The sequence below is a fragment of the Hesperophylax consimilis genome, chromosome 13, assembly GCF_061612785.1.
Source record: "Hesperophylax consimilis isolate HC1 chromosome 13, BYU_Hcon_1.0, whole genome shotgun sequence".
NCBI classification, from domain to species: domain Eukaryota; kingdom Metazoa; phylum Arthropoda; class Insecta; order Trichoptera; family Limnephilidae; genus Hesperophylax; species Hesperophylax consimilis.
The window spans coordinates 36428585-36441104 of NC_142848.1; the positions used below are offsets into that span (position 1 = coordinate 36428585).

The window sequence follows — 12520 nt, forward strand, 5'->3', positions numbered from 1 at the left end:
GCTTTTTAAAACCTCCGTTAAAGAAAAATCAAATCCCACCTATCCCCCAGCTATAACGCAGACAATATTGAGATGAAGTCTTATATTATTAATGGTTTTGTTTTTAATTTGAAGATATCCAACAATTTTTATGTGATACAACCTTTATCAAATTTTTACCTTCGATCTACGTTCATATTTTTAGGTGTGACAATTGTTTCATAAATAAAAATTGTAACGTTGTGCGCCAAATGTAAGGTTTGGAAATTAGCCGGGTGAAACCCTCTCAGGTTAAGTGGGATATGACAGCTTTTAATGTTATTGGAAAAGGTTCTACTTTTGTTCTGAAATAAAAGATTCTTTTTGGAGCGATCATACATGGTATATTTTAACCGAGGACAAATTATGCATTAAAAAATAGCATACGCGAAGATAATTGACAAGCAACAAGTATACCTGTGGACCCACGGTAAAAACTGAGTTAACTAAGAATCCTACGTAGAATGTGCGTAGAACAACTCGGTAGCGCAGAAAACAGGAGGCCGGAGCAAGATCCTTGGTGCGACGTGAGCCTGGATGCCGTGATCACTGCATCCCGCAAAGCTGATCCTTCAAAAGGGAGGGTCGCCGCCAACGTGCTGGAGGATGGGGGTTCATGAGGCCTTTTCATCGATGAGGCCCACAAATAAGTCCTTTGCGAGTTCGATTCTGTTTCAGGGCGCATCCGCGTGATTAAGGCGAAATAGGTAGACTTGACCTGAAATTTGGCATTTTTGAGGCCAGTTTTAGACGTATGGACACTTTTCTAGAAAAAACACAAATTGATTTTGAAAGATCGTTATTTTATCTAGTAAAGCAAGATGTTAAATTTTGAAAAATAATATTATTTTCATATCATAATAAAGTGTTACCGTTGGACGTTGCGCAGATTTGTTGCATTTTCAAAGGTGAATTTGTATTATACAACAAATATTTCAAATCATATAATAATACAGTATAAGCAATCAACAAATTATCTACTTAAAGTATGTATAAGAATTTTATTTTTATTTTAAATAAAATTACTAATAAATAAATTCGAACACGCGGTTTTGTGACGAAAATCCCTCAATTTGACTATTTATTTATGGTCTTACAAATTGGTATAGTTCAGATTTTTTACAAAAATAATTTACCCAGACATTATTAAAGCATTAGAAATAATTTATGACCAAAAATATATAAATAGTAAAAAAATATATTAAAAAGTATATAATAGTAATTCATTTCGATTCGCGGTTTGTGCATTTTTATCAACTCGGCGAAAGACAAAATGTTGTCTTTCTCCGCCACGACCTGGCGGCGAGCGGACGTGTAGTCTACGCCGGTCTAGTTAATAACATTTTAAAGAAATTCCTTGCTTAAAAATGGGGAGGAAAATACCCTTGGAACAAAAGTTTTATTACAAAACACAAATTACGACATCAAAAACGTACGTGGGAGATATATTTAAAAAAAAACAAAGGTTAGTGATATTTAATTACCAGTGTACATTGTACGTACTTATATGCTACAGGGTCGTTGGAAAGAATCAATCAGAATAGGCACATATTTTTTATAACATTTCGCGATAATTTTGTGTTGTTTAATTTCCAGGGAATCAACTATGGGGACTATCAGAAGTTTATGTCTGTCATCGATGTTTCATGTATAAATGTTAAAACTTATGCCAAATTACCTGAAACTGTTTGTGATTGGTGGTCAAAAAGTGCCACGAACCCATAGACATATGAATATTAGTAGACCTGCCCTAAGTGATTAAAAGCGTATTATTCCCCACTCCCCATGCCGGTTCCATTGGAGCCGGCTGGGCTCGCGTATGGCTTCCCGTGAATCTTGAGAACGTGACATCATCATTCTTGTTCGAACTAGCGTCGAGCTATGGTCGAGGCATTTTACGAAATAACACGGCAAAATGGTGGCTTAGCTATGAAAACTTGTAAAAATAGATGTGAAAAAGAGAATAAACCCAATTTTTGTATTACATTCCATATGTAAGCATTATTTTAAGCGTAATTACATCGTATAATATGGATCAGTTTGTAGAAACATATACTATCACATCGAGATATATCTGTACGCATCGTTGGTTACTGGGAACTAAATTATGAACACTTATAAAAGTGTCTTAACTAAATACGTAAACAAAATATTCGATTCTGAAAATAGAAGAAATTTTTTTTTGCCGAATTTGGACTTCGCAAATTTGTTCATAACGTGGCGAGTAATTTGCGCTCCCATGTAAAAATGTCTATTCATTCAAAAGCAGATTTTACTTTTAAGAACTAAATGGTGATATTATAATGCGAGAAGCCTATATACTCTCAGATTGATTTATTGACGAATCACAGTCAGCTTTACCCCCTTCGTTCTTCAACAGTTGATTTTACCCCTCACCTTTAATTTCTAGTCTATATATTCATATGTCTGTGCACAAACCAAATGAATTTTGATTCGTGATGTGCGATTCAAATAATTTTACTGTTCATAATTTCTATTTTATTGTCCAATTCACTATTACATTGGTATAATTCAACATATTTAATATTTTTTGTTTTACTTTTTGTCACTTTCATAATGACATATTGTGAATTGAGCTTCTTGTTTTAGGAAAAAAGACGAGGTTATTTTAGACATACTAACCTATGATTTTTCAATCGAAATTTACCTCGTGAATTTAATAACATTTCGAAAATTAGACGAGTTAGGTCGCTCCGTTAACCATAAAAACAAATACATGAAAGCAATACAATATTATGCAATCGCATAACTACATATGTAGGTAGTTACCATAGAAAATAGTTGGAAATAAAACCTAGTTTTAATATAAATACTAGGTACTTCAGTTTTAAGGAATAAACCCTCTTTTCAATGTCATATGTATCAAATCAAGTCATGCTTTAAATATAAGTATTAGAAATAAAACTTACTGGAAATAGTACATTCATATACCTACCTATTTTGTATCTACTAGGTCATCGCACTGCATTTGTATTTATTTATGTTTACGCACTCCGACGTATAATTTACAAAAATGTATGTAACTACTTATTAGGAAGAAAGCTACAACCGAGAATTCAACAACAATAATTGTTATCGGAACCATGCTGTAGTTTTCGTCAGCCGCGCAGTTGTATGGCTTGCAGTGGAATGAATTCGGTATTTCTGCCTCGTTCTAAAAAAAACGTCCAATCGCGAGACCGTCTTTTAACGAAATTTGAATTCTCGTCCGCTGGTTAAAACACCTCAACAATTAGTCACTGTATCATCTCCAACGGCAGATGGCTTTCGATTCGGGAGCGCAAAGCAAAAACCTCCGGAGTCACTTCACACTTTTAAATCATCTTGGCCAAAATGTATTCATTTTGTAAACTTCAAATACACTTTGACACACAGCACAAACATCTCTACCAACAAGGATTGCCCGAAAAATGAAAAGAAACAGATCGATAACCTTAATTAAGTGACCAAAACAATAATAAATAATAAATAAAATTCGAGCTTATATAAAAAAGTGTTTTTTTTCTTCCTTAGCCATTTTTTTTTTTTTTTTTTTTTTTTCTTTATTCATAAAAATATATTTGGATACAGGTTTTTTACATGTTTTTCGACTACCACACTAGACACATGTCCGTATTATGGTAGTCGAAATTTGTGTATAATTATATAAATGTAATACATGATTCATTCAGTTGTAAAATAGGTATAGGTTTAACTGAAAATAAGAAAGCGATGAAAATAAAGATAAATTAAATAATTATTTTAAAAAGAAATTTTAAACAGAATTGAAATGAAAAAAAAGAATAATAAAGCAAATGAACTTATTTAATGATGTCAGGTATTCTTTAAAATAGTTCTTTCCCTTCATAAATAACCAATACTGAATATATAATATTATGTACATGATCACATACAGGAAAAGAATTGGAGTAGGTGAATCTTGTAAACATAAAGATAAAAATAAAAATAAGGTAGGATACAAATAAAAATAATAGATAATGCTAGGGATAATAGAAATAAAAATAAAAATAATCGCATCAGAGTAATATAAAGTTTTTGTTAAAAGTTAATTTAGAGATAAAATTTTTACTCGAAAAATAAGAACACTATTAAGTTGTAAGGCATTCTTTATAATATTTCCTTCCTTGAGCAAATAACCAGTTCTGTACACTAATGGCATAAAGGTCATCAGTTTTCGATGTCTTAATATCAATACTCAGTAAGTTGAACATTTTAGGCGCTATATAAGAGAACTGTCGCTGGGCGAAGGCTGTTTTTGTTGGAGGAATTTTACATTTTTGGTGTGATGAGTAGCGGGTGCAAATATTGTGTTGAGTTTTGAGTGTTAAATCATTTTTCCTTATGTGTATAAGAATTGTCTTCACGTATAATTGTCTAATGTCTAGGATTGCGAATTTTTTAAAAAGTGGGTCTGAAGGGTGAGATGGGTGACATTTTAATATAATCCTTAGTAGCAGTTTTTGAATTAAGATCATGGGATTAATAATTGAAGCTGCACAGCCTCCCCATCCCACGATACCGTATGTAGCTATTGATTGGAAAAGTGCAAAATATATGCATCTCATTGTTTGAAGGTTCAGGATTGATCTGAGAGAGCGAAATATATAGCACAATTTGCGGAGTCTTTTTGTTGTGAGATTGACATGATCCTCCCAACGTAGTTTATCATCTATAACAACCCCTAGATATTTAATTTGGTCGGATTTTTTTAGGTTGGTGCATGAGCAATTATTGAGGAGAGGCGTAGGGGTAATATGGTTTTGTGGGCACGAGTGAATGATAAGATTAGGACAGTTTTGAGGAGTAGTGACTTTGCGTATGGAGAAAAGTAAGTATTTTGTTTTGTCAATATTAAGAGTCAGAAGGTTGTCGTCTAACCAATGTTTTACTTTATTTAGGCCCTTATTTGCTTTTTCCATAGTTGAGTTCCAATTATCAGATTCAAAGATGATTACCGTATCATCAGCAAAAGAAATTATAGTTCCATCAATTGCCAAGTTACATAAAGTGTTTATATATATTAGAAAGAGAAGTGGGCCTAATACACTGCCTTGAGGCACACCGTACGTGATTGGTAAACTTGTACTTCTATATTCTTTAGCAGAATTTATAAGAGACGATTGCGATATATTTGTTAAATAGTTCTCAAACCATTTAAGGGGAGTACCTTTTATTCCTACCTGAAGGAGTTTCTTCAAAAGTATACGGTGAGAGACAGTATCAAAGGCTTTGGCTAGATCCAAGAAAACAGCAAGGGGCTTGCGGCCTTTATCAAGGTTATCAGAGACTACTTTTGTAAAATTTGCAATTGCATCTGCGAAACTACGACCTTTGCGGAAGCCATATTGATTTCCTGAAAGAATTTTATTGTCTTCAAGAAATTTGTATAGCCTTCGTTTTACCGTTTTTCCTTTTGTCCTTATTATTAGTTCTTTTTGCAAACAATCTTTTGGATTTTTTTACTGTGATTATACGTTTAGCGAAATTTACTAGTTTTGCATTTAATTTTAATATTACATATTTAGAAAAAACCTACTTCTTTTATTACTTTAATTGTTGACAAAAATAATCAAAACGAAATCGGATTTTATTGTCTTCAACACATGGAATAGTATTCATTAACGTTACACATTTTATTAATAATAAAGCAGACTTGTAATCACTATAAGAAACATCATTCAGCTAAAGTTGTACGATTTCCTAAACCTTCCATTCAAGCGGGCGCTCTTCGTAATCACACCTACAATGTTTACAGATGAATGCAATAATTACCAGAAATCTTTGCAAGGAGTGGTGAAATAATCTCTCGAGTCTCAGCTCCAAGTTGTAAAGTTGTGAGTCTATTGAGACGAGAGAACTTGCTTGCAGCCAGCGATGAATGCTGCTTTGTCCAAATCCCCGCGGAGTCTGCTTTAGTAATAGACTTTCTTGACAAATTTATACAAGATTATCATAATTAGGTATGTGTAGCTTTTGTCAGAACAAGAACTTGCGTAAAGTGAAAACAAATCGTTAATTTTTTTTAAAGGAATTACCGCACAAATACTGCTCCTATCTGTCTAGAGACAATGAAACTATGGCGTCACAATTTGGTTACTGTATAGCAAAGTAACGGATTATTTAGATCTGATCACCAAATACGTCTGAAATTATTTCTAGCAACGCTAGCGTTTCGATTATGTGGCTGAAACAATGTATTTCAAGTCTCATTTGTCCGGAGCCACTGAAACTGTGGTAGAATATCGAGATATATTCAGTCAATTGTAAAGTCTAATAATTTAATACTTCAAAACATTTACCTCAAAACCAAAGCGACAATACAAATAACATTTGTGATTCTGATCATATTCCGCTGGTATTCAAGGTTTATCAAGGTTGAAAAGCATAAACAGTTTTAAAGCCTCGGTGAAACATGCCATCTTTGGTAGAAAGTGAAAATATTGTTAAAAAATTGTGTTTCAACAAAGTTACTATTTTTTAAAGATATTTTTGGTACGTTATGATCTCATGCATAAAGGAATTCATGCTTTACTTGTGCAACAAAACAATACTTATACTTAATACATTTGGCTTTTGACCTACAACCAACTCGTTAAAATTGTATTAGAAATTAGCATTTTCCATTGAAAAATTAAGGAACTGTAAAACCTTATATTTTGATAATGGCCTTTACTCCAAAGGAAGGTACTTGGAACTGAGAAAACAGGTGATCGAACTTTATTTAGGTCCACATTAGGCATCTTCTTTACGCACAATAATATGCCTGGAAAAAATGTCCCTTTTTTATAACTCGTATAAAAGTTCATAATAAAAAGATTAAAACATTTTAACTTTTCCATTTTATTGTGCATGCTACCAAGTAAACGTCTTTATTTTCTGAGACATACCAGTTTTCGGCATGATAAAACTTGGGAGATTATGATAGTAATAATTCTATGTTAGGCCAACGTTTGAAGTAAATTTTGGGATGTGTTTTTTAAGAAGGAAAATCGCCGCCTCAGAGAATAATCCCCTGACGTTTTCCTAATCTAATTAAAGTTCCAGGTTCGTAAGGCTTATTCTGTTTAAAGTATTTTACTTTCGAGCTTATGCGTGAGATACGACGCGACGGTAGCCACATTTCATATCTGCTTAATAACCGAGATATTATCTGGATAGTGTTGCTTAGACCTTGAGTTTGTGGAAAGATATACTTTGCTCCGAACACGAAATCCACTCCTGTTCTTCTCGAAGACGAAGCACTTAAGTAAGATTCACATCTATTGATTTTCCTATATCATTGAAGCAATGAAATAACTTTTCTTCCCGTCTCGTCACATTTACGTAGATAATGTAAATCTGAGATGTAATTCCAATTAAGCTATTGAGTGTAGCTCATCTATTTTTATTTTACCATCTGGCATTTCATCTGTCCGTTAACTTGTTTATTACGTTCTGGTTCCGGTTCAAGATGGTTTAAAAGCTTAAAGGCCCTATAAACCAGTGACCAATTTCAAGTAAAATAATTGCAAAGTCTATGATTACCTATTGTACCATTTATTGTGTAGGCGTCTAGGTCTTTTTGAACTTTGAGTTGTCTCAGGTAGAGATAAAATAAAGATTGTATTGTGGATCACGGTGCTTTAATTTTGAAGACAATGTAGTTGTTTCGCATCATGGTGGGATGTGGTGGAGACTGGATGGTCAGTTGATGGAAAGGTCGCAGATCTTACTGGTCCTGCAGTCTGATGCTCGACACCGTGGCGGTGAAGATAAACTGTGGACCAGTGTGTTCGTGGCGATGTAGCCGTTATGTGAGTATTCTAGAGGTCGCAAGTAGACCAGCGCATTTTCGTCGCGAGTCTAGAAGCTTTCAGTTGTAATGCGCGTTGCCTCTACTAGTCTAAAAAAGTCTCGAGTTTTCTAGGTTGCACTGCCAAAAACTGTAGCTTGTCGCTACAGAAACATCTCATGGACATTAAATATTAAAGGTGGAATAATAAACATACTGCTTTAGTTCAAAATCCCAAAAAGAGCGCATTATAAAATATCATTATTTAACAACGACAACAAAAGTTATGTGTTCTCACCACGAAAATCTTTAAAGGGACAAAATATAAAAATTTAAACCATTGAAAATTAAAAACCTAATTAGATTCTTACACGCCCTTTCAATGTTGCGGTGATAAAGCCGTCCTTGAGCCTGGTTTTGACCGATTTACCGCCTTTGTAATATGTCAAGTTTCTCACTGTTCTGACATTACGCGTTGCGTAATATTTGCGTACAACGTTTTTTTAGTAAGGCTGTAAATCTTTAACTCTTAACTAAGTATCTCCTCCAATGAATTTGAAACACAAACAAAATGAAGTAACTTGTTATAATACTAAAATACCTACTAACCACAGAACTTGAACAACAAGTGGAGGCTAACAATTTACATAATTCACTATAAATTATAAAACAAAACTTCGTATAAAGTTTAAATACAACAATAATAATCATATTATAATGTTGGTGTTCTTTGGCTTGGTTCAGACGAAGTGGATTCTTCCAAGCGTTTAAACTCGCGCGGATATTGGCAGCTGTTCAAAGAGTTCGAAACCCCCGGCACATTTAATAAACGGATATCGAAAAGGCTATATTTTTGGTTTTGATGAAACGTTCCATCAATCCGCACGCCAACTGAACGCAAACAGGCAACAATATAACTCGGTTCACGCGATTTCCGAGAAAGCGAAAATTGCAGCGACAAATTCTTCGCGCGGTCGTGTATATATTTACTACAGTTACCTGTCCAATATAAATCATGAATCAAAAAGTCTCTGGATAGAGCTATTTGAGAACAATTTGAAGGAAGATGGCAGGGAAAATGTTTGATAAATGCCTTTAACTACTTAATTTTTTTAATAACATGTCTCATTTTGATGAATGAGCAACAAAAAAACAAACGAAAAATCGTAAACCGTCATAATTGTCTTAACAAATGAATAATAAAATTAATATTGTGTAACACGATTGTAGGGTAGATGTTATTTATTTAAAGTAGGTTCACAGATCACATATAGTAAAATAGTCACAATGTATCAAATCACAATAATAATCAACTGAGCAAGGGGTCGGAGGGAACCTTGCCGATTAGACTTTGGAAACAACAAAACTGACTCGTGCCGTTATGGTGACGAGCGGCGGCGACTGTGGTCTGCTTAGAGGGTCGTACCATAGGACGAAGCACAACTAAGGCAGCAGTCGGGGTCTGGTTGGTGCTTTGCTTATGGAAGTAGAATACTCCTTAGAGGGTCGTGCCAAAGGACGAGGCGCAACTAAGAGAGTGTACTAGCCAAGGGCGAGATGCAGACGAACTGGTTGAATTTAGGACGTGTCGCTCCTTATATAGGCCATTCCTTGTAGAGGGGCGTGGCTTATGTGGCGACTCGGGGGTGGGAGATGCGCAGAGGGCGTCTGCGCAGCCTAGTTTGCCTGGGTATGGGTGAGCGGGAAGGCGCTGTACGGGGGAAAGAGATGGTGTAGTGGCGAGAGTAAAAACGGCGCGCTACAATTGTTCATTTTATACCACTTTGTAAAAAAAATATTTCAAAAGTTTGTCATACAAAATGGCTACCGGGCAATTTTTCCTCAACCTAGATTTGGCTTAATTTATTTTGCCAGAACATTATAAAATCCAAGAAAATTATAAAATAAACATTTGGTATGTGAAACCATAAAGTTACATGTGGGAATCACAGTCAACTTAGTGATAAAATTCGTTGTAGAATATATGGAAAGTAAAATAAAATATTCATGCGAGGCATTTGATTGACAGAGTTAGTCGCCCCAGGGACATCGACATTGGTAGGTTAGTTCTGCATCTGGGAAGAGTCAACATCCTGTGTTGGCGGCCTCGCGTGAAATAATCTGGGACGTGAAATCCTTTTTATTCAAAAATGTGGTATTGATAATAAACCGTTCAGGAGCTTATTAACCATCAGAAGTAATGCTACATCTCTCCTAGAACTAAGATGTCAATCATATAAAATCGCTCTAATGCTCTCTCTGTCCAGGGTTTTTTAGGTTCATGATATATAAAAGTCGGTATAGGTTCACATTGCGAAAAATGGCCTCAATGAATTCCGTGAGAATTCGAAATTTGCTTAAGGAATTAGCAATAAAACTATTACTTCACTTTTTATGCCATTGTTTACACAGTAAAAAAATTAACTCTCACCTCCAATGAAATATCCCGCCAATTTATAATCATACTCATAGATTCAATTTTTTGGATATTATCCATGTATAATTGAGAAAAAAACTAAGAAGAACAATTATTTATCTTTCCAATGACGAGTAAAACATATGTCTATGCAGAATAGAAGAAAAAAAAATGCCACATAACTACCGTTCATCATTTTTAATTATGTAATTTTTAAGTGAAAAAAAAACTTTAGAGTGCCATATGATTCGAAAGCCGGGTTTCGGTAGTTTGGTAGGCACAGCAAATTAATGTTGACCGATTGTGATATTTTTTTGTGGTACTTACAAGTTTTTTTGTACAAAAATATGTATTATAAACCGATCAACTACAAATTCAATATAAAAAGATCATTAATCGAAAAAAATCTAAAGCGAGAACCATCAAAAGTAGAAAAAAAACACTTCTAAAGAAAGCAGCAGTTATTTTGAGTATATTTATTTCGCCAAAAGGCAAATAAAATTCAGAAAAAAACAATCAAATCTCTATCAAATCGAGAATTATAATCAAAATCATTTCGCGTGACGTGGATTTATTCAGCACATTACGGTGAAGTTCTAATTAAAAAAATGCTGATTTTCGTAAAGCTCACAAACAATTACCATTTGTTATTCCCGATTTCCTCGGCTCGCGCCAAATAATAATAACTGTTTTTGAAAATCTCAGCTATTTTAAATAGTCGAAACTCCTTTCAATTTTTACAATATGAGATTATTATTTATCGAGATTACTTTAATGCTTATGATTTTATTTAGATTTAGCTTGCGATGTAATGCAATGGTTTATTACTAACAATAATTTAAATTACGATGATAGAAGTAATTTTTATGATTTTATTTAGCTTTAGTTATTGATACTTTCATTATCGCCCTGGTGAAAGACCACCATTCAGAATCGAAATGTTGGCATTGCTTTAAAAGGCTTTGGCTGTGTTAGATGACCAGATTTGAAAAGACAGATACTTCTCCATCTTCCGTTTTTCAATCTCCTTCCCATCCCTACAATCATTATAATACATAAAGGATTAGTAACAAGATGTGTGGTTCCTTTTAATTGATTTATATCTATGGTTTTGGTTTTGTGGCACCTGCAGTAATTACTCAATTAACCATTGTGCATTAGTTAGATTGCTAACCCTTTAATATTTTTGATACTTCGGTTTCCACACCTGCGCTGTGAAGACAACATCTGAGCAGTTCAAAAAGTCAAGCACTGCAATTCCTTGATCGACAGCCAAGAACATTGGGCCACCTCTGGACTGATGGTTGACTGATCTGCAATTCGTTATAACGCCGCCATTACCTGATTTTTGAGACAAGATTCTTGGAGAATTTGGTAATCGGAAAATATCTTCCTATCCTGGACACTCACGGGCTTTTTTTCATGGAGCCATGATTGACAAGGACACTCTTACTTTGGAAGTTACACTATTTTTTTGGAAATTCTACCGAATTTTTATTTCTACCTGCTAAGCTATTCATCAACTACGTTTCAGTAAGTATCACACCATACTATTACTCTAAGCAAGCCCTTTTGCCAGACAATTTTTTATTTATGGACGCTTTTGATTTTCAATATAATTTTTTTTGTATAAAATCATAAGACATTATTTCTGTTGAAAAAAATTCCATACTTTTTCAGAGCAGTAGTGAAGATTTGTACATTTCATTATATTTTATTTGTTTCCAACTAATCTAGCGGTAACAATTATTACTATCGATTGAAACTTATTGAGTTAAAAACTTAACACTAAATAATCGATAATTATTTTTCACACTTTTTTCAGTTAGTAGGTACAATAATATTAAAAAAATGCAAATATCAGTTCTATCCAAAGTGATGGAACGTGTGATCAACGACAAACTGCTCACATACCTCGAGAAGAACAAAATTATCAACGACCGTCAATACGGATTCCGGCGGAACCGCTCGTGCGGTGATCTTCTCGCGTATGTGACGCATGTTTGGGGGCGGTGCCTGGAACGTCACGGTGAGACCCAAACGGTCGCACTAGACATATCCAAGGCCTTTGACCGGGTCTGGCACCGAGGACTTGTCAACAAATTGCATTCTTACGGACTTCCCGCATCCCTGTGTACGTGGATTGCTGACTTTTTAAGGGATAGGTCGATTCAGGCGGTTGCTGACGGTTTCACCTCTTCCTCGCACTCCATAAATGCTGGCGTCCCACAGGGATCGGTTCTGTCTCCAACTTTGTTTTTGTTGCACATCAATGACCTTTTGACATGTGCACC

General features: G+C 34.5%; 1 protein-coding gene across 1 annotated transcript in view; it reads left to right on the forward strand.

Annotated features, from left to right (window-relative positions):
• The window catches only part of Dh44-R2 (Diuretic hormone 44 receptor 2), a 573525-nt gene that overhangs the window by 46664 nt on the left and 514341 nt on the right, over window positions 1–12520 (forward strand). The window lies entirely within an intron of this gene.